This window comes from Lissotriton vulgaris, chromosome 4_1 (genome assembly GCF_964263255.1).
Source record: "Lissotriton vulgaris chromosome 4_1, aLisVul1.2, whole genome shotgun sequence".
NCBI classification, from domain to species: Eukaryota; Metazoa; Chordata; class Amphibia; order Caudata; family Salamandridae; genus Lissotriton; species Lissotriton vulgaris.
Window position 1 is genome coordinate 1,501,923,225 of NC_141691.1, and position 25,270 is coordinate 1,501,948,494.

Consider the following 25,270-nt stretch of genomic DNA (forward strand, 5'->3'; position numbering starts at 1 on the left):
CGCTGGGTGGAGTGGAGTCATGGCTCAGACCCCAGCAGTGGTGTGAGGCTGACAGTATCAAGCAAAGGAAGGCACCTTTCTTGAGCTGCTGACTTTGAGCTGAGTGGGCCACTGAAATCTCAGGGGACAGATTAGTTTGCATACTGCAAGTATCCATGCCCCCCTCATTGCTGAGTGGAGCGGCAGGGTGATGGCAACCCTCTAATTCCCCATAGGAGTCTGGGTGTTAATCCCGAGGGGGATTTTTGTGGTTGGATAGAAATCCCAGGGAATTTCCACAAAGTACCTAAAAGCTTGCCGGTGCTATATCATTTTTGTGTCCCCACCGAAGGAGGGTCCCTCTGCCTGTTCTGGACTACTGTGTGCATCCTTGAGGGAGCGAGGATGCTCTTGGCCCTAGCTCCACTAAGCGCACTAAAGGTTGTTATGTAGCCGCGGCCGCTGCAGGTAAGAGTGGTGGGACTGTAGGTCTACTGGGGGGATTTCGAGAGACGACCACAAGGAAAAATTAAATAAATATTTTTTTTCCCCTTGTGGTCGTCCATCAAAATCCCCCCCAGCCAGCCCCACCACTCTTGCAGCCTGCAGTGCACTTCAAACTGCCATTTCGACCTGGCAAAATAAAACATTTGCTGCACTAAAGCTTTCTTTTTTAATACATATGGCACCTCTAAGCTTGGCCCTAAAGGCTCAAGGGCAGTGTGCATTGAAATTAAAATATAGGACAGGAGGGTTTAAGTTTTACATGCCCTGGTGGTGAAAAACCTCTACATTTTTTTCACCACTGTAAGGCCTATTACTCCCATTGAATTGCACTGGGTTACATTATTACAGTAAATACATGCTAACATTGGATTGGGACCAGATAATAATATGCTTGGACTCAAGAACATTTTAATAAAACATCTTTCATGATGGCTGCGGGCAGAGCTGTTCCCTGCCCCTTCTACACTTCAAGGGGCTTGTCTCTAGCACACATAAAGGAACCTGACACTAGCCGTTTGTCATCCCAGACTTCTTGGAGCCTTTGCAGGGTGAGGGAAAAACCTTCCAGAACCAGATGTGGGGGGTCAGACATGATGACTCCCACACTTCAAAGGCTGGCACCAAGTATAAATACTGGACCCTCAGAACTCCTACCCAGTACACTCCTCCTTAACCTGTGCATATTACAGAAGAAAGACAGCCTTGAACCCCAGAGGACAGTCCAGCTACTTAAAGCCTACCTTGCTCCTCAAAGTCCTGCCCTGCTGCAAACAAAAGATGGCCCTCCTGCTTTAGAACTGCATTGACCCCAGAGGGCTGCCCTACTGCATGAAGACTGTTTTCATCTGTGAGAAGCAAGAATGGACCTGCTCCCTTTATTCCATGCTACCTGAGTGACTTCAAGGGCCAGTTGGCTAACCTTCTGTCTGAACTACCGGGGCTCAATAGGCTTCAGAGGCCTCCCTGCACCTGCCCAACTGACCTGCAGCACTTGACCTAAGACTTGACCTGCATGAGCCCTACTGGCCTCTGCTGGACTCCCCAGGTCCTGGACCCTTGATTCCCATCAGTTGAGAACAAAGAGAATTCCTAAGGTCTTGGGCTCTTCGTGCCCATAAAATGCCCCAATACAATGATACTCTGACTACGGTGATGACTGCCAACATGATTCTTCAGTGAATCTCATACTACAGCAGCAATGTGAGATCTGCCCTTTGCACTACAGCAGTAATAGCCCACGGTGACACCAATGTGAAGCTCAAGCAACGACTGTCTGTGATGCCTGTTCTGATCTCCGCACTACAGCAACAGCCATCTGTGCTACTAGACTTGTTCTTGCCCTTACAGGAAGGACCATTTGTTATGTTCTCCCTCCTCTTCGTGGCCTCCTCTACAGTGAACAGAATTGTGATTGGCCTAAACTTGTGACCTGGTTGGACTAAACTTGTAACCCGGTCTAGCACAACCAGAGGGATGTGAGAGGTGCTTTGTACTTTTAGGAGCTATACCTACTGACAACGTTTAAATGAGATGTTTACGGTTCTAATGATCTGATCTTTGCCATTCCGGTCTCATTTTGATTACTAACATTTACTCTATTTGTATAAATTGGTTTGGGATATTTCCTCTGTTGAGTTTTTACTTTAATACTGTTTTTGTGCTGCATGAATACATCGCACCTTGACTCTCAGTTAAGCCAGACTGCTTTTGTGCCAAGCTACTACAAGGTTAAGCACATGTTAATTTAGCGTATTTTGTAGTTTGCCCTGACAAGGATTGTTGTTGCTTAAGTAAGATTTCCACCCCTCCCGAAAACCAATAACTCAATTTCATATAATTAATTTAAGTTTATTAATTATCCTTAGCCTACTGTAATTCTAAATATATTTTAAATTAATTTAGCACAAATTAAATATTTGTTCCAGTTGTATTTAATTAACCTTTATTGTTAATTTAGCTATATTAATTATCTCAATCATTGTACTGGCTGTCTCTGTATTAGTATTGTATGCAGTAGCTACATTGATTTAGTGGCATTGTTAAGTCACAACCCGTGAAGGCAAGGGTGATGAGGCCGGGTTTGGGGGAGGGGGATTTCAACAGACGAGAGAAAATGTATTATTTTTTAATTTTTCCCTTGCAGGTCTGTCAAATCATGACCCCCCACCCCCTTGCCCGAACACAGCCGCATTTACCTGCACGGGCCTCGTCTCGCATTGATGTTGTGTTCCAACTATATGTTGTGATCAAAGTAGGGCAGGTATTTAGCAGATTCATCAAACATCATCAAACCTATAAGCCTATTAAGTTCTCCATTTTCCCTGAAAGCTTCAACTCAATCATAACTACATGGTTGCTGTGGGAAGACTGTTGTAGTTATAAAGTTCCCTAGAATGATCAGCTCCCAACATTCCAATGTTCTAATAGAAAAGGAAGCCTTTCTTCAGTTCAGGGCTGTACTGACCTTACAAGGTACTGACTTAACTGGAGATTGTACTTTTTCAATGGTAAAAGTTACAGCAGCCTTAATACAGTCCTGAATAAAAACTTGGACTTCAGACCAACAGGAAGCTGTGCATCTGCCAAGATGGGGTCTTCCAGAAGGACCTGTCAAACCCATGTCCTTAAAAAATATAGTGAATGCATTATCCTTATCTAGAAGAGGTAGCCTCACATCATAATAAGAAAGACCCACAGTATCTGAGGGGCATGAACTTGGGCACAGTCATATCCTTGCCTGCAGTTCAAATAAGAAACAGTGACACTCTGAACCTACTGTTACCCATTAAAGGTTCTGTGCTAGTGATGTGTAGTTAGATCAGAATGAAATGTAGTTATATAAATGAGGCTAAGGAATACCCAGGGTCACTTTTTGTGCCAATGAGCACCTTTAATGAGGTGTACCAGGTGCAAACCGGGACAGCATACCCTATAACAGATATCGCACTGCCCCCCAGAGCAGACTCTAACTTGAGGCTGATCTGAGGGCAGCACATTAGTGAATGGCAGAGCGCCTGTTTGACACAAATGCTCTGTCTTTCACAGTGCAAGAGGCACTCGACCTGCACTTCAAAGGGGGGAACAAATACAGGCAGGCAAGTGAAGTGACTGACTGGACCTGTGAGCAGGAAACTATCTGGTAGGAACTTGGTACCCCCTCTTGCCCCTTTCAGAGGGCACCTGTGAGGGGGGTGTGCAATAACTGTGCAGTACCACTTTGTGACACTTAGCCTCTGCACTCAAATCCATATTACGGCAGAGGCAAAAAGGCAAAGTGTTCCATTCATTAGCACGTGACAAACCCTCATAATAATGAAGGAATGACCTCTTAAAATAATATATACAAGGAGTAATATTTAGAGAAGTCGTTAACGGACACTCAGTTAATAACATCCGGCTATATTGTAACATTGAAGCCCAATAATATAACTTGAGATTGGGAAGAGCCCACCCTCCTTCCTCTTTAAAGAGCGAGAGATACCTCAGCGCTCTTCTTGGCTTAGCATAGGCCTATTAAAATGTATATGCCATCACATATTTTAAAACATTTGATAGGAAACTCTAAAGGAATTGCTCTAAAAAAATAAAAGGTTTTGGAAAGTAGATCATTTTTAGAAGATTGCATCAGCCTATCATCGTGAGATTATCAAATCTTGCCAGCACTTTCTTTGTTTTCTCACCCAAGGGTTCTAGAATTTGATTGACTGTAGTCTCCACCCTTGATGAGGCAAGAACACCTAGGTATAATTCTTTTTTAGTCACCCTCTTATCGACTGGAGCGATGTTTTCGGTAATGATAATTTGTGTATTTTCTTTATTTAGATAAAAGCCTGAGATATCCCCGAATGCAGATGCTTTCGATCTCACCGGCGTTGATAGCAGTTTCTGGGTTGGACACCAACACGGCGATGCCATATGCATGTGCCACAATTTTGGTTTCATACCAGTGCATAATTATTGGAGGGATAGTAATGTTTTGCCCGAGTTTCCTTAGCAGTGGGTAAATATAAAGCGCATGGAGAGCAGGGGCACCCCTCCCGAGTTCCTTGCGTGATATTCACAGTTCCTGCCTGCTACCTGTAATGCAGACTTTGACAATAGAGTTATTATATAAGGCCTTAATTCCTTGAACAAATCTTAGGCCAAAGCCTTTTGAGTACATTACATGCCATAAAAACTGCCAGGAGACCCTATTGAACGCTTTTTCTGCATATAACAAAATCAAAGCCATAGGGTCTCCGGACACTTCCGCAGCATCAAAGAGGGAAATCACATGCCAAATGTGATCAGTGGTGTCCCTTCCTGCTATAAAACCATACTGTTGATGTATAACGAGGTTTTTAATAACCTGGGCTAGACATCCCTCTAGTACCTTGGAGTATATTTTGGAGTCTTCATTTATCAATGTTATTGATCAATATGAGCGAAGTTCATCAGGCGGCTTATCCTTCTTAAAGAATATATCTATTTTGGCCATTAAAAATATGGTTAAAAATTGCAAGCATCTGAACTTTCAGCTGAGGAGCAAAGGTTTTATAAAATTCTGATGGGACTACATCAACACCAGTGTCTTTATCTAGAGGGAGGCTAGTGATAGCGAGTAAGATTTCTTCCCATGATAGGTCTTCCTCCAAGGTATCTTGTTTGTCTATGGCTATTCTACTAACTGGAAATACATCGAGGAATTCTTTAAGTAGCCCATGACGATCATGGTTGGTTTCCATATACAAGGTTTGATAAAATGTTTGGAACGCCTCTCTAATTTCCCTGGCGTCTGTGACATTCCGAAGAACAGGATCCCAAATTTCTTTGATCTCGCTGTTTGTACATCTATGCCTTGCCTTTACTGCCAACTGTTGTCTGACCTGCTCACTGCACTCATAGGTTCTCTCTTTCCAGGTCACCTATTTTTCAGCTGCTCTCTCCACAAATATCCCTTCTAACTCTGCCCTTGCAAATGTTACCTTTGTTTGTGCTTCACTATATTCCCTGCTCGTTGTATTATTTTTACTAAATTTTCCTCTGCATTTGCGAGAATATCTTGTTTATCTTTGATCAGCTGTCTCTCCTGTTTCCCTTTGTTCTGTGAAAAAGGTAGAGTCTCCCCCTTAATTGTGTCCCACACAGTGCAAAGGGAGGTACTGGAGCTGTCTCTTTGAAAAAAAATTGGGATCCACCTGCTGATGTGTTTGCAGTAATCCTCATTAATTAGGAATGCACATTCATTGTTCCACGCACTTAATGGCTTTTCCCTATTCCTTGCCATTCTAAAACAAGAGGATTATGGTCTGACAGGAACCGTGGTAATCGTACTATTTGGCAGGACATAGCAAACTTATGGGCCACAAAAAATATACAAGGCAAACATGCGTGCAATGTGGAGCCGAAAAATAAGTGTACCCATCCCCAGTTAAGTTCATTTTTATGCCATACATCTACCAAACCATTGTCTTTACACACTTCTTAAAGACTTTGAAACACCTTTCTGCTCCTCCCGGTATATGATGTTTACCCTCCTATATCAAACCTTCCTGGAAGGTTGATATTAAAATCCCTACATAAAACAATGGGTAAAGGGTGGTGAATTAACTCTGCTGATAACTGATTAATGCTAGAGGGATCATCTAATATGCTGCCATAAATTGAACACATTGTGAATATATCACCACACGGGGCACGACAGACTGCTGCTACCCATCTCCCTTTAGAATCAGACCTTATTTGAGAAAACTTTAGCAGGTTGCCTCGGGCCAATACTGCCACCCCTCCAGTGTGACCACCTTGTGAGGTGCCAGCTACCAATCTATATCCCAAAGAATTCAGGAAGCCTCTCTGTGAAGCTTCAATGTGTCTTTCCTGGAAGCAGACAATGTCTGCACTAAGGGGTTTCCACCCCAGGGAGGTTCTGGCTCTTTTTTAGGATCGTTTAGGCCATATATATTAATGGTCTAATCTTCTGATTGTCAATCATTACCTCGTTTTACCCAATACTACCCTGCATCCTTGACACTCCACCTTCAGTATTGTGATAACAATATGACACCCACCTGCCCATCGTCCGAGCTTTCAAGATCTTTCCCTTTTCACCCAGGTCAAGTACAATTCTGTCACCCTTTCCTGATCTTCCATTTTTCCCCCGATGACCCCACCACACCACACCACTCCACTGAGCAACCAGGCCTAGCCTGAATGATGTCGTCTGTCAGGACAAATCCAGCTTCCACGGATCCCACCACTCCTCACTCGTCAAATACCCTAGTCTAACAAATCAGTAACAAAATATTGAATACCACAATATCGAGGTAAAAAAACATCGTGACATAAATATGTAAGTCAGGAATTTCGACATCCTCTCTACATCATGGTAATTAAAAATTTTTTTTAAAACATAATGTAAAATAAAGTAAATATTACATATAATTAAAAGAAACATAGTTACAATTACTATTCCCAATCAAGTGAGTGCAACAGTAGGGAAAGTGTTGGATAGCGAAGAGGTTAAAATTACTATTCCCACTCCAATCATTGCAACAGTAGGGAAAGAGTTGGATAGCGTAGGGGTTAAAATTACTATTCACAATCCAAAGAGTGCAACAGTTGGGAAAGTGTTGGATAGCGTAGGGGTAAAAATTACTATTCCCACTCCAGTGAGTGCAACAGTAGGGAAAGTGTTGGATAGCGTAGGGGTAACAATTACTATTCCCACTCCGGTGAGTGCAACAGTAGGGAAAGTGTTGGATAGCTTAGGGGTAAAAATTACTTTTACCACTCCAGTGAGTTCAATAGTAGGGTAAATATTGGATAGGATAGGGGTTATAATTGCTATTCCAACTCCAGAGAGTGAAACAGTAGGGAAAGTGTTGGATAGCGTACCTGTAAAAATTACTATTCCCACTCCAGTGCATACAACAGTAGGGAAAGTGTTGGATAGGGTAGGGTTAAAAGTTACTATTCCCACTCCAGTGAGTGCAACAGTAGGGAAAGTGTTGGATAGCGTAGGGGTTATAAATAACATACTTATCAATTAATTATTTGTTATAATTAAATAATAAATTAACAATAAAGTATTTATAAATAGCAATAAAATAAAATTAATAATTACATTAATAACATAAAATTACTTCCCACCCTATTCCCCAATAAACCCCCAACCTGTTCTGCATAAAATTTAACACAATTAATTTAATTATAAATAAATCCATTACAAAAATGAATTACCAATTAATATTTAATTAACAATAAATTAATTATCAATACCAGTAAATAATACTTAATATTTACTTTATTATAATATATTACACCCCGCCCTATTCCCCTATGACAACACAAGCCGCTCCTGAACTAAATTAACACAATTAATACATGTATCAATCAATCAACTAATAAAAATTAATTACCAATTATCAATTAATAAACAATAAACTATTTATCAATACCAAATAATAAAAATTAGTAATGAATTTATTGTAATTATTTTACTTCGCATCCTATTCCCCATACACCCACAACCCACTCCAATAAAAAAACACAATTAATATAATTATCAATTAATTGATTAATAAAAATGTATTTCCTATTTATAATTAATTAACAATAAATTAGTTATCAATCCGATTAAATAAAAATGAATCATTACTTAACTACAATTAAATTACTTCCCACCCGATTCCCCTATAAACCGACAACCCGCTACAGAACTAAAATATATTTAATTAGAAATAATTAATAATGTCTAAAAATTATGATTTCATTTACTATAATTAAATTGCTTCCCACCCTATTCCCCTATAAACCCACAACTGGCTACGGTACGAAAACACAAAATTTACTTTAAAAACAAAATTAATAATGTCTAAACATTTAATACATATATTTTAAAAAAATACAAAACATGTGAAACACATACATATAAAATCCATACTAAAATACATAACACTAACATAAACATCGATATTATTAACATCAATGTTTTTGCTATCGATATTACTAACTTCGATATTAATAAAACCTTTCATGTCAATATTCTGGTCACCAATATTCTTGATATCGATATTCTGTCCCAACTATATTTAAAACTCGATATTTATGTAGGTCAAAATATGATATTATGTCTATGCACCATTCTAACAGTTTCTTTTTTCTTCTTTTTTTGTCCATCTCCTTTTTTGTGTTTCCCGCTTTTTCCCCATTTTTGTTTTACCCCTCACACCCTTTCTTCTCCAACCCTCTCCTTCTTTTCTCTTTTTTTCCCCTCCCCTTTTTTCTCCCTCAATCACCCTCGTCTATGTGACCCCATATAGCTCTTCCCCAGTGTCCTTGAGGGGGAACATTTCCATCAGATTTACCTTAGTAATCTGGTGCTTTAGGATTACTTCTCTTAAAAAAAATCACTTTTAACTTTGCTAGATTTTGCAGATACACTTCTGCATCCAGCTTCTGAAAGGGAACAAACAACTGCCTTAACCGCAATATTCGCTCTGCGGTAGCATGAGCGAAATCTGGCTGAGTGAAGAAAGAAATTCCATCAAATTCCCTTTTAGAGTTAGGGCGTGCTAGGTCAAAAATGATTCGTTTTAGGAGGACGTTTCTGAAAAAAACCAGTACAGCCCTCGGGTATGCATTGCTGTCTTCCTGTTGCTTCCTAAGGGTTAGGGGAAATTGATGCACCCTCTGTACTTCCTTATCCCATTCCCAGCTCGAAGGTTTGGGGAATGCTCCTTTTAGGGGTTTGATCATATACTCTCTGGGGTTTCCTCCCTCTGCCTGTTCTCATGCTCCTCCAGCATCCACATCATGTCAGTGAGTCTAGGGTTGTGCGTACCCCTTGAGGTTTTCAGTTCTGCTACCTCTAGTTCTAGGGTATCAGTCCACACCTCCAGGTTGGTCATCCTCTCCTAGATCTCGTTGCAGGTCTTGCTTATTTTCCTAGCTGCCCCCTGTATTTTCCTAGAGGCTTGCCGTACCCATCGGCTATCCGTTCTGATCTCTGCCTGCATCTGCTTGATCATTAACAGAATCAAGGAGGCTGGAGGCTCTGATGCTGTTGAAAGGGCTTCCACCATATTGTGTTCTTGATTATCTAGGAGCTGAATAGCGGAATAATCCCATCTAAGCTTAGAGGTTTTATTGTAAATAAGAAGTCATCTGTAGCCAAGTGTAGTGTAGATAAATGTAGTAGATTTATTGATAAGATAATAACATCAGTAAGTCACTGGAAGATGATAAGTCCATGTGATGCCCCACCAGGAGCAGCCTCTGTCCTGCTCAGCCTGCACACTCCAACTGACACTCCAACCTCACCAGGAACCCATCATTCCATGACATCATCACCCATCCAACATTCCAGACATCTCCAGGCACACCAACACTAATTCTGGCTGAGCAGTAAGGAAGAGATACATAGGCAAGGGGAAATGCAACAGTAGATTATAAAACATCCCCCTCCCTAAGGAAACCAAACAAAATGAAAGAATCGAAAATACATAGGTCAAACAAAATAGTAAATCCATCAGATTATAGAAGATGCATGAAAATACATTGAGCAGTTGAATCAAGAACATATATCACAAAAGAAATGCATGGCAATTCATAATGCCAATGAAATCACACACCAAGAATCACAATAAAAGAGTTCCCAGGAAAGCATTAAACTTAGACAGTATTAGAATAATCAATCCGACATTAAATAAGTAAAACCAGTAAAACCTTAAAAAGACACATAACCAGGTAAAACCCATAGTAACTTCAAGTCGAACATATCATAAGTAAGAAGCAGAGAAATCTTGCAAGAAAGTGTCTTCTCCAAAACAGTCTTAACTGGGATAACACTAAAAAGAAAGTTACAGGAAAAATCATTCACCCACAAACCAAACAGTGGGTGTGCACGCAGAGAAACTTTATGTGAAGGTGTTTTCTCCTACGCAGTCCAAACCACACTAACCAATCAGGAAAAAACATTCACCCACAAACCAAACAGTGAGTGTGCACACAGAGAAACTTCATGTGAAGGTGTTTTCTCATACGCAGTCCAAACCGCAATAACCAATCACTCATACAATCCAAACAGTGAGTGTGCACACAGAGAAACTTCAATAGAAGGTGTTTTCTCTTACTAGTGCCACACAATAACCATAGCAGTGTGACATAAGACAAACCACAAGTAAGGAACAAGTCAACCAATAAACAATGAGATAAAACCTCTAAATGACATACTAATGCCAACCAGAGAAGCTTCCTTAGAAGATGTCTTCTCTTCTCAAACACCAAACCAATGAGTAACAACCAATAAACAGTGAGATAAAACCTCTACTCTCACACACTTAGGTGACATACTAATGCCAACCATGAACCACAATAATGTGATTATAAAACCAAGGAAACTACAAACAAACTACAAACAACCCACACTCACCTCCTCACATTCATGTGGAAACAATAAAATGACAAATGAAATGAAAGAAACCAACTTCTCCTAACTGCAACATCCTACCAGACACAGAGCGTATCAACACATTTTGTGGACAACCTCACACAAAAAAACTTAGATAGACCCCAGTACACAAAAACTAGACCAAAAATAAAGCAAAAGTCATCTTCCCTACACAAGGGTAGAAAGTAATAAGCCAAAACAAAAGGGTAGACTCTTTGTCGTGTGTAATGTCCCCCCTTACATACAACTAGTGAGGTGAAAATACAAGAAAATCAAAAAGTCCACAAGAAAATAAAAAGTTAAAACAAAAAACGTAGTCACGCCGACCAATGTTGGGGTGACATCTGATTACCTTCTTTTAAACGAGTCTGACCTTCCTTTAAGCGAGTATGTCCTCACCCGAAATCTCCCAGCATAAAGTCCACAATACATCCCCTTCGATTAATAAAGTCAGCTCCGGTGAGCGATCTCTCACCCGGATTCCCATCGACATCTCCACTTGAAAGTGACAAACAGCAAAAGTACAGTGTAGATCGAAGGCTCGAAACTGTGAAGAGGACAAACGAGTTCCATTTCTCACCAGGCGCTTATCGCTGACCAACTAACCATCCTCCGTTGTGACAAAATCCTCCCAATCGGCATGCCATTGAAACAGACAAGAGACAGGCACATAAAGTGTTGTTCTGGTAACTGAGCCGAAAACAACATGGCCGCCACGTCAAGCGTAGCAGCGTAAACAGTGTGAGAGTCAAGCTCTGCATGTCCTCAGACGTCACAAGGGTCAGGAGCGAAGACCTTCACTAACACGCCAATGAATTCCAGCAACGTCATCAATTGGACGCTAGCAGGGGAACTGGGAAGAGCTCTGCTGACCAACCGTCACAAGCGCAGCATACAGTGAGTTGACGAACAATGCAAGAGACATTGGCTCGCTTAAAAATTTAGAGATTAACTGTTACTGCCAAAACACACTGTAAATGCACAGAATATGCTGAAATGTCCTTCACTCACCGGGAAAATACAGTTAAACTTCCACCAAAACGCTAGACATTTCAGATACAGAGCGAAATACCAAAGTTCATCTCTCACAAACAGCACTGGTTTTCCAAATTTCAGCAAGTTGCGCACGGGCAGATTCTTAGTTCTCAGGTCACAGGAAAGTCAACAAATATCAAACGCTCTGGTCTGCAGGCTGTCCTGTTGACAAAGGACACTGGTGGGGCTTACCAGAGCGTAGCTTTTTCTAATCTTCTTTCTTGAAAGTATTGTTCATCAGTTCCTGTAGTTAATCAAATCCTTAGTTCCAGGGTAATCCAGGGTAATCCTTCACCAACACGCAGTTTCTTTTACCTCGTCGCCAGTATTGTAAATAAGAAGTCCTCTGTAGCCAAGTGTAGTGTAGATAAATGTAGTAGATTTATTGATAAGATAATAACATCAGTAAGTCACTGGAAGATGATAAGTCCATGTGATGCCCCACCAGGAGCAGCCTGTGTCCTGCTCAGCCTGCACACTCCAACTGACACTCCAACCTCACCAGGCACCCATCATTCTATGACATCATCACCCATCCAACATTCCAGACATCTCCAGGCACACCAACACTCATTCTGGCTGAGCAGTAAGGAAGAGATACATAGGCAAGGTGAAATGCAACAGTAGATTATAACAGGTTTCTTTCATTGGGTTGTCTTCCCGGCTTTCGCTCGCTTTCTTGTCATCCAGCTGTTTCTTTTTCGGGCTTGCAGACTTTTTCTTTTTTTTTTGCCTCCTGACCTCTTCTTCCGATTTGCCAAGACCATAGATTCATCCAGTGAACTACTGCATGATGAAGAAGACAACGTGGAGTTTGAAATAGAGAAACAGAGGGGCCAATTAGGTTGCGGTGATTCCGCATCCTCTGGGCCGGTGGAAGCCACCGCCGGCCCGGAGGATGCGGAATCACCTCAGCAGTGCCTCCAAAGACAGAATTAGGATGGCTGGGGGGTCAGAGAAAAAAAATATTCTCACAGCCCCCAGTATGGTCAAGTGAGACCAGCAGTCTAACATCCCCCAAAGGGCCACAACCTGCAGATTTAGCATCCAATTGTTCTCTTTGGAGGGAAGGGGAGGTTACAGTACGCCCCTAGATTGACAGTCTCAATGCCTCCAAATCTGGACAGATTCTGCTTGGGTGGAAGTTGTTCCCCTATATCCGATTTGTTGGTGATCACCACATTCACATTCACCTCCTCACCTACGCCGGACTGGTCTAACACATTCTCTACCCTACTATCTGGTGCCATCTCTGGTGCCACCTCAAATTGATAGTTAGATGTAGATATTTCAGCTGGCCAGGTGGCACCGGCCAGCTTTTTGGTGTTTTAAAAGTTTTAGGGTAAAAAGGTTGGATATTGCCAGTTGACCCTCCATTCCTGCTGTTAAATTATTCTCTCTGGTGTTTGCTTACAAATTGCACTGGTAGACTCTTTCCCTCTCTTTTTGTTCTTTGGCTCCATTCCGGCCTCTTTGGAGCACTCCTGGGCTTTGTAGTCCCAGCCGGCGGTTGTCCAGTCACAGTGGAGACCTTACTCAGAGGTCTCGTCTTGGACGCTTTGGAGTCTCTTCCAGCCATCACTAAATCCAAATCAGCAGCAGTCTGGAAGGCCTGCCCCAGTCTCTCCTCGAGGATCGCTCGGAGCACTGCAGCCGGCACTGTGCAGCACCTCCCACCAGAGCTCCGCCTCAAGGGCACGCAGCAGCAGAAACGGGCCGCAGGACCTCGCAGCAACGCCAGGAGCCACAGACCCTTCAGTATCACTCGCTTGCCTTTCCGTGCTGAATCTCTCTGCAGAAAAACGTTTTTCAACCTCAGACGACAATAGCCAGACGCCATTCATGATCTCTAACAATTTTAAATACCTAAATCAAGAGTAATAAAGTAACAGGTCTGCGACTGACTGGTTCAGAAGAGTCAGTCCCTCATATTAAGCCAACATTTTTTATTTTTTTATTTCAGCATTAGTTCGTTGTTCTTTTTTGACAAAGCAGATAATCAACATTTCTTCCTTTTCTATTTAGTATAAATTATCCTTTCAGTGTTGAAAACATATGCCATCAACCTAGCTCTGCTTTCTTTTTAATCATGTTTACAAGATACGATTGATCTTATCACTTAATCATTTTATGTTCCTACTCCAAGATGTATTTCTTATCAAAGCCTGAGTTCCTGAAGGGATTGTTTGAAAGTGCTGAAGTGGTAGTTTTTTGTGACTTATCTGTGAGGGTCATGATGGCATCATCTGGCTTCTAAACCAATCACCTTTATCAGCATCCTCTTCCACTCTGAACCGAGGACGCAGAAAGATTTGTCATGACTTCATTTGCCTTAAAGACCAATTTTGCTCTGCTCCTTCTTTGACCCAGCCAAACAACTGTACATGGTATGCCACAGGTGCCCATTAGGAGCGGCCTAGTAATTGGTGTCTTATTTATTGCGCCCGATAATATCAGACTCTGCTGAGTCCAAGTTTGCCAGGTGCAAAAAATGTCACCTAATTATGAGTTTTTTGGGTCATAACATATAGATTTTGGAGATTACCACACCAAAATCCACATGTTCCAGTGAACACCAGGCATTTCCCCCCAAAAGACACTGCTGATATTTATCACATAACTCATAATTACAATGTGTGCGCTAACTACACTAATCCACATTCTGCAATTTACTGGGTCTCTCCTCATGAGGGCAATGGAGTCAGACTATCAGCACGCTCCTTCAGAGGCAGTCTTCTCTCAGTTTGAATGCATCATCCACTACTTCCCATATGCATAAGCTAACTGCCTCTGGAGTGAGGTACACTATAAATGACAGGGAAGGCCTCTAACAGTGGTGTATTTTTTTCAGTGGTACATTATCACCAGTGGAGATAATCACCAGCCATAAAAACATCTTCAATGCAGATACATTTTTTTTTAAATTTCAGGCTAATTGTATTGAGCAACTTTTTCATAAACAAATGAACAAAAAAAAAAAACAATCAGAGAATGCAAGAGTCCAATTTAAGATATACACTTCAGGTGCGTAGAGTCCTGGAGAGTTGATTGTGATATGAGGGCCTGGAATACAGAGCGAATTCCAGGCAGCAGATGGTAAGTGAGAGCAAAACCACATATGGGGCCTCATTTATGAAAAGTGACGCATCGCTGCGTGAAAACAGCGATGCGTCACTTTTCACTGCGCACTCCTTACGACATTCCTGATGCGTCATATTTAATGTATGACGCATCATGTCGCAAGGAGTTACAGATACGTCAGTATTTCTGACGTATCTGTAAGCGCAAAAGTGACGCATTGCTGGAGTGTGTCACAAAAGTGACGCAACTCCAGCAATGCGTCCTTTCACATGGGGAATGCCCCATGTGAAATGGCTTGCGTCAGTCTTACGCCTGCTGTGAGGCAGACGCAAGATTTTGACGCAACAGCGTCCTAAAAGTGACGCAGTGAAATCTCATAGATTTCACTGCGTCACTATTACGAGGCTTTTTGCGGGGGAACGCCCCCTCTGCATACATTATACCTGACGCAGGTATAATGTGGCGCAGGGGTTTAAAAAGTGACGCATCTACCTAGATGCGTCACTTTTTAAATATGGCGCAACGAGGTGCATTTTTTACACCGCTGGTGCGTCACAAAAAGTGATGCACCGGCGGCGCAAAACTGACGCAAGGCCTTCATAAATAAGGCCCATGGAGATTAGAAAAACCCATGGGAAGTGTGATTTAGTGTAAAAATAAGCAATAGAAAAAAAGTCAAAGAAGCAAAATTAAAGGGGAAAGAAGGGGCACTAGTAGGTATAGAGACAAAACACATGTCTCAACGTGTAAAATCCAAGGAGGCTTATTTTTTAAACCTTAGAAAGATTCAATGATTTTACTCATTGTGTTCTTCTTTCTCATCACCTTAGTTCTCAGCATGGAAGACAGACACTTTGGGGTCTATTACGATGGCGGACGGACAAAGTCAGCCCACCACCGTAATGGAATGCGGGACCGCCTGCAAGGGTTGCGGTGGTCCAGCACCTGTAAAATCGGATGCCACCGCCACTGTGGTGGTGGCATCGCCTATTCCCAGCATTGTGGCAGGCGGTGCTCACAGCACCGCCCGCCACAATGCTGAAAATGCATGTAGAGCATTGGCATGCACAAGGTGACAGCCACCGCGCGGTGCCTGCCACATTGTCCATGCCAATGCAAGGGGGTACGTACACCCCATGTGCACAACCCACACCCCCAACTTCCTGGGGGGCCGCTATGGGCCCCCAAAGGCAAAAACCGCTGCCACTCTGCCGCCATGGAAAGGCACATCTCCGCCTGCTTTCTAATATGGATAGCAGTGTCTTATAGACACCACCACCAAGTTAGAACACTTTTTCTCCAGGTCGACTCGTCGACGGGCGGAAAAGCGGCGGGCTGTCTTCCCGTCCGCCGTGGACCTCCCAGCCATCATAATATGGCGGGGGTCATTCATGCGTGGATGGCAGGCGGATCACCCCCACCAGGCCGGCAGTGGCTACTGCCGGCCCAGTGGAGGTGATCTGCCCGCCATCCTAATAGGCCTAATTGTCTCAATTACATTTAGCCATATCAAGAAAATGTGTTCCACCCGATGTGTATTCATGTAACTTTAATATGCAAACAAGCTGGGAATCGAGGAATATGGAAGACCTTGTTGGTTCTAATGTCAAATCCCGAAAAAACTTTCTGGACAAATAAATGGCAAATAACATATAACTGGCTGAATTATCATCTAAGGCCACTACTATTGGCCAGCCAGTCTTGGTACTTGTGAGCAATAACAAGATTTATGAAACATTATAACCAAAGCTCATGGGCCGCAATTCACATAGTATACACCGTCTGCATAAGATTAATTGTAACTGACAAGTTTGTGGGAATTTATGCTTAGTATGATGGAGAAAATACTGCCGGTGGATTCACCTCCGGGTTTGCCACTTAAGCCACATATAGGAGGACATAACAGCACAATGCTAAGGAAGACTTTTAGTCAGTGGTTGTATTGTGATACATGGTAGGGATTTTGTTCACAATTTTATTTAAGAAACTAACAGAAATAAAGCGTGAGCATACTTTTTATGCTCTTTAGGAGGGTCCTATGACTTTAAGAGCCATCTAAATCTTCTCTCACTTGTGTCTAGTAATCTATGTCTTAACCATTCTCTTTCTTTAATATTTACGTCTTCTCTTCCCTAAAAAAGGAGAATGAGTAAATAGACTATGTTGCAAATACAATTTGCAACTAGATATTATCGACAACATCTAAACTGTTGTGTAGGCCTGTAACCCTGCATACCATTTCATATTTTGAAGAAGCTACTTTGAAGTTTTCAAGTTCTAAAATTCAAAGCTGGTTGAGATGAAAGTGGAGTTAATCACTTGATTCAGGATGACTGGAGATATCCCTACTATTATGTTTGCCTTTTTTACTTTTGTTAAAAATGAACTTCTGTTTAAATGAAAAGCAGCTTAGAGTAAATGATATAATTGCGTGAAAAAAACAGCAGATCACTGTAGATTAGATGTACCTCAGCGTTTTCGTTCGTTTGTATCATGTGTTCAAAAATTTGAAATAACTGTAGAGGGATTGTTCCCCTTATAAATGTATTATTTTTTTGAGAGTTTTCTTGCTTTTGAAAATGCATTCTTTACTTTTAGTTTCTCAAAGAGAGGTGGGTATCTGAGTGCTTGACAGAAATAGAGAACCTGACATATTTCTGAAGTGACGTAATGTAGGGTATGCCCGATGTAGCTGCTTCTTCCCTTGTTTTGTCCTGTGGCACCACGGGCACTGTTCTGGTGACACTTGGTCTCTGGTCTTGATGGCAACAGCAGCAAGAAACCGAATTTAAGCTGGATGAGAGAATATTGAAGGGAGCTTCTCCACGGGGAAAAGTATTTATCTTCTGAGAAAGCAAACACAAATAGTTCAACATGCAAACACATTTTGCCATTCACTATATGCATTCCAAATTGGTGTAGCCATCTCCCCTACCTCTGCTCCTAGGAAAATTGTTGTCAATATATTTTTTGACCATTGTAAACTAATGGGGTAACCCAAAAAACCTTAAAACCTGGGTAGCATATGCTACATGTAACAATGTGGCCCTACAAGCATTGATTTAGACAAGAAATATAATATCAATTTGCAATGTCGATGTGCGAGAAACACATTTAACAGAACACAATTAGAACTGTTTGAAATAATAAAACAAGTTTATATATTTTCCAGATCATTCATGACATATACATTTTAATATGGAGGTTCCCTAATCACGGTTGCTCTAAAAAGAGTGCAAGAAGAGGTCCATATAGAAGTGCTTGTGTACACAGCAATCAGAAAGAAGAGAGAAATAAAAAATTAATAGTAACTCACACAAAATGTCCTAGTTTTCAGAAATGACTACGGAATACTCATGTTAGCCAAAGTCAGTGACCACTCTGAAAGAAATCAAATGTCCGTAATCCTTATTTCAAGAGGGTGGTAGCTGAATATTAGCACACTCCTCATGATGATTGATATATTCAGTCCAGGCTTAATAAATCATTGTCAACGTTTCTACCTGACTGCTGCATGATGTGAATTAAGCCCTTGCATGCGGGTCTTCATCAGGATAGTATAGAGAGGTAGGGCAGCCTAGGTCGGTGCAGCTGCACCGTAGGTGGGTCTGCTTGTTCAACCCAGATACACCGCCTTTCCAGCTGAAGGCTTAGAGTCCCAAAAAAACAGCAATATATTTTCCTCATGGGCAATTCATTGGAGAGATTCAGCTTAGTCAGTGTCTGAATGCAACATATCCATGATTGAATGATTGCACTCTTTTTAGCTCAAACGTGATTAGAGAATCTCCATAATAAAATGTATATGTCATAAATGATTATACAAAATACATACATTTGTTGAATGTTTTCAAAAAGTTCTAAGTGTGTTCTGTTCAATGTGTTTCCAGCACACTGACATTGCAAATAAATATTCTATTTCTTGCCTAAATCAATGCTAGTAAGGCCACATTGTTACATCGAACATATATTTTGTGAAAGCCTTGATCCATCATGAGCAAATTATGTATAAGTGTAGTAACACAAATTGATGAAGGCAGAAAACAACGTTTGTAGATGTGGGAGCAGATTTACAAACTATTTGCACCAGGTTTACATCACTTAAGTGAAACAAACCAGACTGTGCTGATGATTTGGGATTTACTTTCAATACAAAGTGTTATTTGAGCTGAAAGTAGTGAGAAAGTAACACAAAGCAGAATTAGGGCTGCTTTGGTTCAACGTGGTGTACCATAAGTGATACACAGGCGATCACATGCAACCATGGAGGGTTTCTGACACAAAGCTCTATCTACCAATTTTGGGCCTCATTTACTTTATTTTGACGCACAGTAGTGCAGCAAGCCTTCCTGCTGTCGCTGTCATGCATAAAAAAAAAAGACAGCATATTCCTGTCCTTCTCCCCATGGCCGACATATAGACATATAAACAGTAGCCGTACCCCAAAGCTAACATGCTTGCACCATGGTGCACGGATACCTGTGTTGCAGGGATGATTGTTGTTGTGAAGGAAGGGACAGTACTGAATGGCATTTTGTTCCTTTTATGTGTGCTGTAGAATGCAAAAAAACGAGGAGAAATACTTTGATTTGTGGTTTTACTTTTAGTTGTGGCACTCCTACACCTCCCTTGAGGAGGCATAGGATTCTGACGCATTCCCAGGTTTACGACACTGAGAAACACATTGAACAGAACACAATTAGAACTGTTTGAAATCATAAAGCAAATTTATATATTTTCCAGAACCATTTATAACATATATATTTTATTATGGAGATTCTCTAATCACATTGCTCCAAAAAGACCGCAAGAAGATGTGTATTTAGAAGAGCTTGTGTATACAGTAATCAGAAAAGAGAGAGAAATAACGAAATAATAGTTACTCACACAAAATGTCCTAGTTTTCACAAATGACTGTGGAAAACTCAGATTAGCCAAAGTCTGTAGCCTGTCTGAAAGAAATCAAATATCCGTAATCCTTATTTTGAGAGGGTGGTAGCTGAATCTTAGCACACTCCTCATGGAGATGGATATATTCAGTCCAGGCTTAGTAAATCATTGTTGACGTTTCTACCCAACTGCTGTATGAGGTGAATTAAGCCCTTGCACGCTTACACTGAGTCAGGTTTAATGGATGTTGCATGGGAACACCCACTGCAACCCCTATGGAACTTCCCTTTCACACTAGAAATGTGTGAAAGGAGTCGATATTTACAGGGCCATGAAAAGTCTTGCAGGATGTATGACATCACAATGCATCCTTTTACATCGCAACTTTTACAACGCATGCCTTTACAACGCATAGTGTTGAGGGGTGCTGGATAGTGAATAGTATAATTTACTATTCCAACTCCAGTCCCCGTGGATAGTAGGGAAGGTGTTGGATAGTAAATTAAATCTATTCCCTATCCTAGAGCGCCCCCCAGCGCAATGCGTTGTAATGGTTTGCATTGCAAAAGTTGCGATGTAAAAGCACTGCGTGGTAAAAGTTGCGTTGTAAAGGATGTTTCCCGACTTGCAGGGTGGCTTTTCATGGTCTTGGAAATATGGGCAGGCACACTGCGCAGCTGGTGCATCTAAAAAAAGTGACGCACCAGCAGCACAATGGGCTTGTAAATGAGGCCCTTTGTGTATGTGCTGCACTGCCCGGACCACATAAAAAGCGGGAAAAGTGTTAAACTATGTGTAAGCATTGCATTTTTGTACTGAAATTGAACCTTTCCAGCACAAAATCTGTGTTTTACATAACAAAAAAACAAACACACTTACATAATGGTACAAGTTGTGCATGGCAGCCAATAGTGTAACAGTACAGGGAGAAAGTAAAACAGTGCAATATCTTAGTAGATCTAGCGCTGCTTTTCTCTCTCTTTTTCACAGGGTGCAGTGCAGCAACGGAAGACGTTGTGCAATTCTGAATGAAAAGTTAGTAGATCTGGGGATGCTGTAGTTCCTGGACCTAAGATGGTCACACCTGGGTGAGGCTGCTTCAGACAGGGATAAAATCCAGCATCAACTGCGCAAGACACACCCACCAGGGAATGACAATGGCGGGCAGCCTTGTTGGAGTGATGTTGTGTGCTGCTTGATGCACTGCGGAGAACAAGGTGTGGCTGATCGGCCTGATATTTGCCCCTCGGTTACTGCTGGAGACCAGACAAGATGGTAGCCCCCATGGCTTGAACATGCTGTGGGGGCTGCAAGACAACATTGCTAGAGCTGCTACTCAGACTGGTCAGTCCCCGAGGATGACACACTGAGCAGGACCGACCAAGGGGTGATAGGGCGACAGCACCATTGCAACAATTCTGTTGCATCGTGCCATTACTAGGTGCCTGGGTACAAAGGTCTGGAACTGTCAGTCTGCGAGTCTACCCTCCGAGTTGGTCCCACACAGCACTTTTGAGTGACGGAAAACCAGCCGGTGCCCGTAGACCCATGGTGAGTATATCACCTCGTTCATTCTGCTTCTTGTGTTTCCCATGGTGATCTGGCATTTGGGACAGGATGTCCTGATTGATACACTGTAATGTTACCCCATAAGCCCTAACCACCACATCTATATGACATTGATATCATTACACCATAATTTAACACACATAATGACCCCATAGGCCTTTACCCTCCATATTCATTTGGGTTCCAGAAGTCATGGTCACACGATGGGCACAGTCATTTTCATGCTCTTTATTTAGTTAATCGACGGTAAATTAGAGACCCTTCCCCCTTCTCCCCCATGCCCTTGTGTGTATGGCTTTCCCTCTGTGGTTTTACGTGCTTCTGCCAAACTCCTGCATCATTTGGCAATCCTGCAACACTTGGTGGACATCCTGGGTGCAGCTTTGTATAAAAGCTGTCTGCATGTTCTCAGACAAGCTAGGCTTAGAGTCTTCCTTCCGGAGATGTCCTGTTTCAGCTCATGCTTCACTTGCCTCCTTTCCCAGAGCCATGGCTCCTCATAGGTGCTTTCTCACCATCTCAAACAATACCTCGACCTCAAGCTCTTCACCCTCCTGTTTGCAATCCCAGCAGAACAAAAATAAAAAGATAAAAATGTCAGTACAGTGAGCCTTCAGAATGACAGCTTGAAGTTCAGAAGACAATTGTGGAAAAGACTCAAGACTACTTAATTTTTTTTTGCCAGTAAGCTCGAGTAGAGCCTTGACTTTGTTTTTAAAGAATTGAATTGAATTTGAATTTTAAAATATTTATAGAGCGCACTTATACCAGAATCGGTTTCATGGCGCTAGATAGCAGAAGACCAGTGGATGCGGGGAAGAGGGCTAAACAGCTGCAGATCTGGAGAACAAAAAGGTCTTAAGATGCTTACGGAATTCCAGGTAGGAAGATGACGTCCTAAGAGTAAGTGGAAGTGAGTTCCAGAAGGAAGGAGCCAGCACTGCAAATCTGGCCCCACCGGACTTCTGTTTTCTGAAAAGAGGGACTGACAAAAGGGCCAAATGAGTGGAACGGAGTTCTCTGGAAGGTAGATAAGGGGAAATGGCTTCGCACAAGAAAACGGGGGCGGTCCCTGATCTGGCCTGGTAGGTGATGCATCCAAGCTTGAAAAGGGCCCCCTCCCTCACTGGGAGCCAATGGAGGGACTGCAGCAGGGGGGTCGTGTGATTGAACCTGGGGAGTCCGTAAATCAGGCGAGCCGCCTGATTTTGAATCTGTTGGAGCCGACGGAGCAAGTAGGCCGGCGCACCGTTGTAAATAACGTTCCCGTAGTCGAGGCGCAAAAGCACCATGGCCATGAGGATGAGCTTGAGTGCAGCAGTTGAGAAGAAGCGGGCGACCCTTCGGATGATCCGAAGGGAGAAAAAACAGGCAGACACAACTGCATTGGTCTGCGTATGAAGGGTAAGCATGGGATTGATGAAAATACCCAAGGTTTTACCCTTGGAAACAGGAAGAGGGGGAGGGCCAAGGGCAGAGGGCCAGAAGGAAGGGGACCAGGGACTGCAACCACCCCCCGTCAGGACCAATTCGGTCTTGTCCGGGTTTAATTTGAGGTGGTTGCAGTTCATCCACCCTTGGATAAAAAGCATAACCTTCTGGAAGTTAGAAGCCGAGGAAGGGGAAGAGGAAAGGTTGAAAATAAGTTGGAGGTCGTCGGCGTAATTGAACACCGAGACCTCCATCTGCTGTAAAGAAAAAATGAGGGGTGAAATGTATAAATTAAAAAGCAAAGGGGACAGGGAAGAGCCTTGGGGGACTCCGCATGTCACCCTCCTAAGAGGAGCAGTGAAGTGGGCAAGATGGACAGCCTGTTCCCTGTCCGTCAAGAAAGAACGGAGCCAGGCATAGGCCGTGCCCCCAATGCCCGCCGCTTCGACACGGGTCAACAAGATGTCGTGGTCCACTGTGTCGAACGCGGCGGACAGATCTAACAGGACCAGAGCCTGTGGCCGGCCAATATCAATACCCTCTCTTAGTTGATCCATCACCGACACGACTACCTTCTCGGTAGAGTGCAGCGGGCGGAAGCCCGCCTGGCGGGCGGCAAGGCAGCCTGTGGATTCCACAAAGGAGCTCAGGGACCTGGTGATATGAGCCTCTGAGACCTTTGCGAGGTATGGAAGGAGGGAGATAGGGCGGTAAAAAGACTTACTTGTATTTCTCTGCCCACAAGCCCGAGTTGAACCTAGACTTTGGTTCCAAACCTCTTTACAAACAACAAACAGAGCACAAACTTAAAATGGGAAATGGGCAAATGAAATCAACTTGTCCAGCATTAGCAAATAGCAGCATTTTTGTCTAAAGGGTGAGTGCTCTTCTGGATGATGGAAACATATGTGTGCTTGTATGTAACTAAATGTGTTATTTGGTGATGTTCTGCAATTTGTGCCTCCACATTTCTTTAGAGAGTCTCTAGAAAGAGACTGGGATATCAGAATAAGAATAACGTTGCCCAGCTGTGAAAAGAGGGTGAAGGTTCTGTCGTCCCTTCTCTTGTACTTCTTCCTTCCTTCCGCCTTTCCCCCGGGAACGGTCACCCGCTTTCGTATTACATGTATGCTGAGGTCTGTTCTTGGAGGGATTCATCAGTTTGTCTTCTCTCCTGCAGATCCTGCATCTCAGGTTAGTGATACCTTGACAGGAAGTCAAGCCCATGAATTAATATCTACCTGAGCAAAGATGGAGCAGAAAGATTCTTTTTCCTCTGCGGATCCTTCTCTACCAAGTCCCTTGTTATGGTCTACCTCGATTGTAGAGGAGTTAGCCAGGGTTCTGACTAACTTGCAATCTGAAGTACAAGCACTAAAAACAGAAAACCAACAGTTGAAGTCTGAATTAGCAGGATATAACCTCTAGAGTGAACAGTTACTCTCTTTCTTCTCCAGTTTTATCCTCATTTTCTCACCTTGTACCTTCGGAGCCCTGCTTGTAATACAGCCCCAGGTCTGTAAGAGAACACTAGTTTTCTTGTCATTAGTAGCTAACATATTCTTAATTCAACCTTCCCACTTTAATAGAAGCATTCTGACATTCACGATCTCTCACAGTTTTTAAATACCTAAATCAAGGGTAATACATTAATAGGACTGTGTCTGACTGGTGTAGAAGAGGCAACCCCTCATATTAGGCCACAATTTTAAAAATATGAATGTCAGTATTTGTTGTTGTATTTGACAAAACAGATAATCAACATTTCTTCCATTTCTATTTTGTTTAAGTTATCCTTTCAGTGTTAGAAACATATGCCATCAACCTAGCTCTGCTCTCTTTTAATCATATTTAGAGGATACAATTGATCTGATCATTTAATCATTTTATGTTCCTACTCCAAGATGTATTTCCTATCAAAGACTGAGTTCCTGAAGGAATTGTTTGAAACTGTTGTAGTGGTAATTTTCTCTATCTTATCCGTCAGGGTCATGTTCGCATCCTCTGGCTTCTAGACCCAACACCTTTATCAGCATCTTCTTCCACTCAGCTCTGGACCGAGGACACAGAAAGATTTTTTATGTCTTCAGTTGCCTTAAGACACATTTTGCTCTGCTCCTTCTTTGACCCAGACAAACAACTGCACATGGAATGCCACAGGTGGCCATTAGGAGTGGCCTAATAATTGGTGTCTTTTTTATCGCGACTGATGATATCAGACTCTGCTGAGTCCTAGTTTGCCAGGTTCGAAAAATTACACCTAATTACGAGTTTTTTGGACCATAACATTTGGAATTTGGAGAATGCCACACCAAAATCCACATGTTCCAGTGAACACCAGGCATTTTC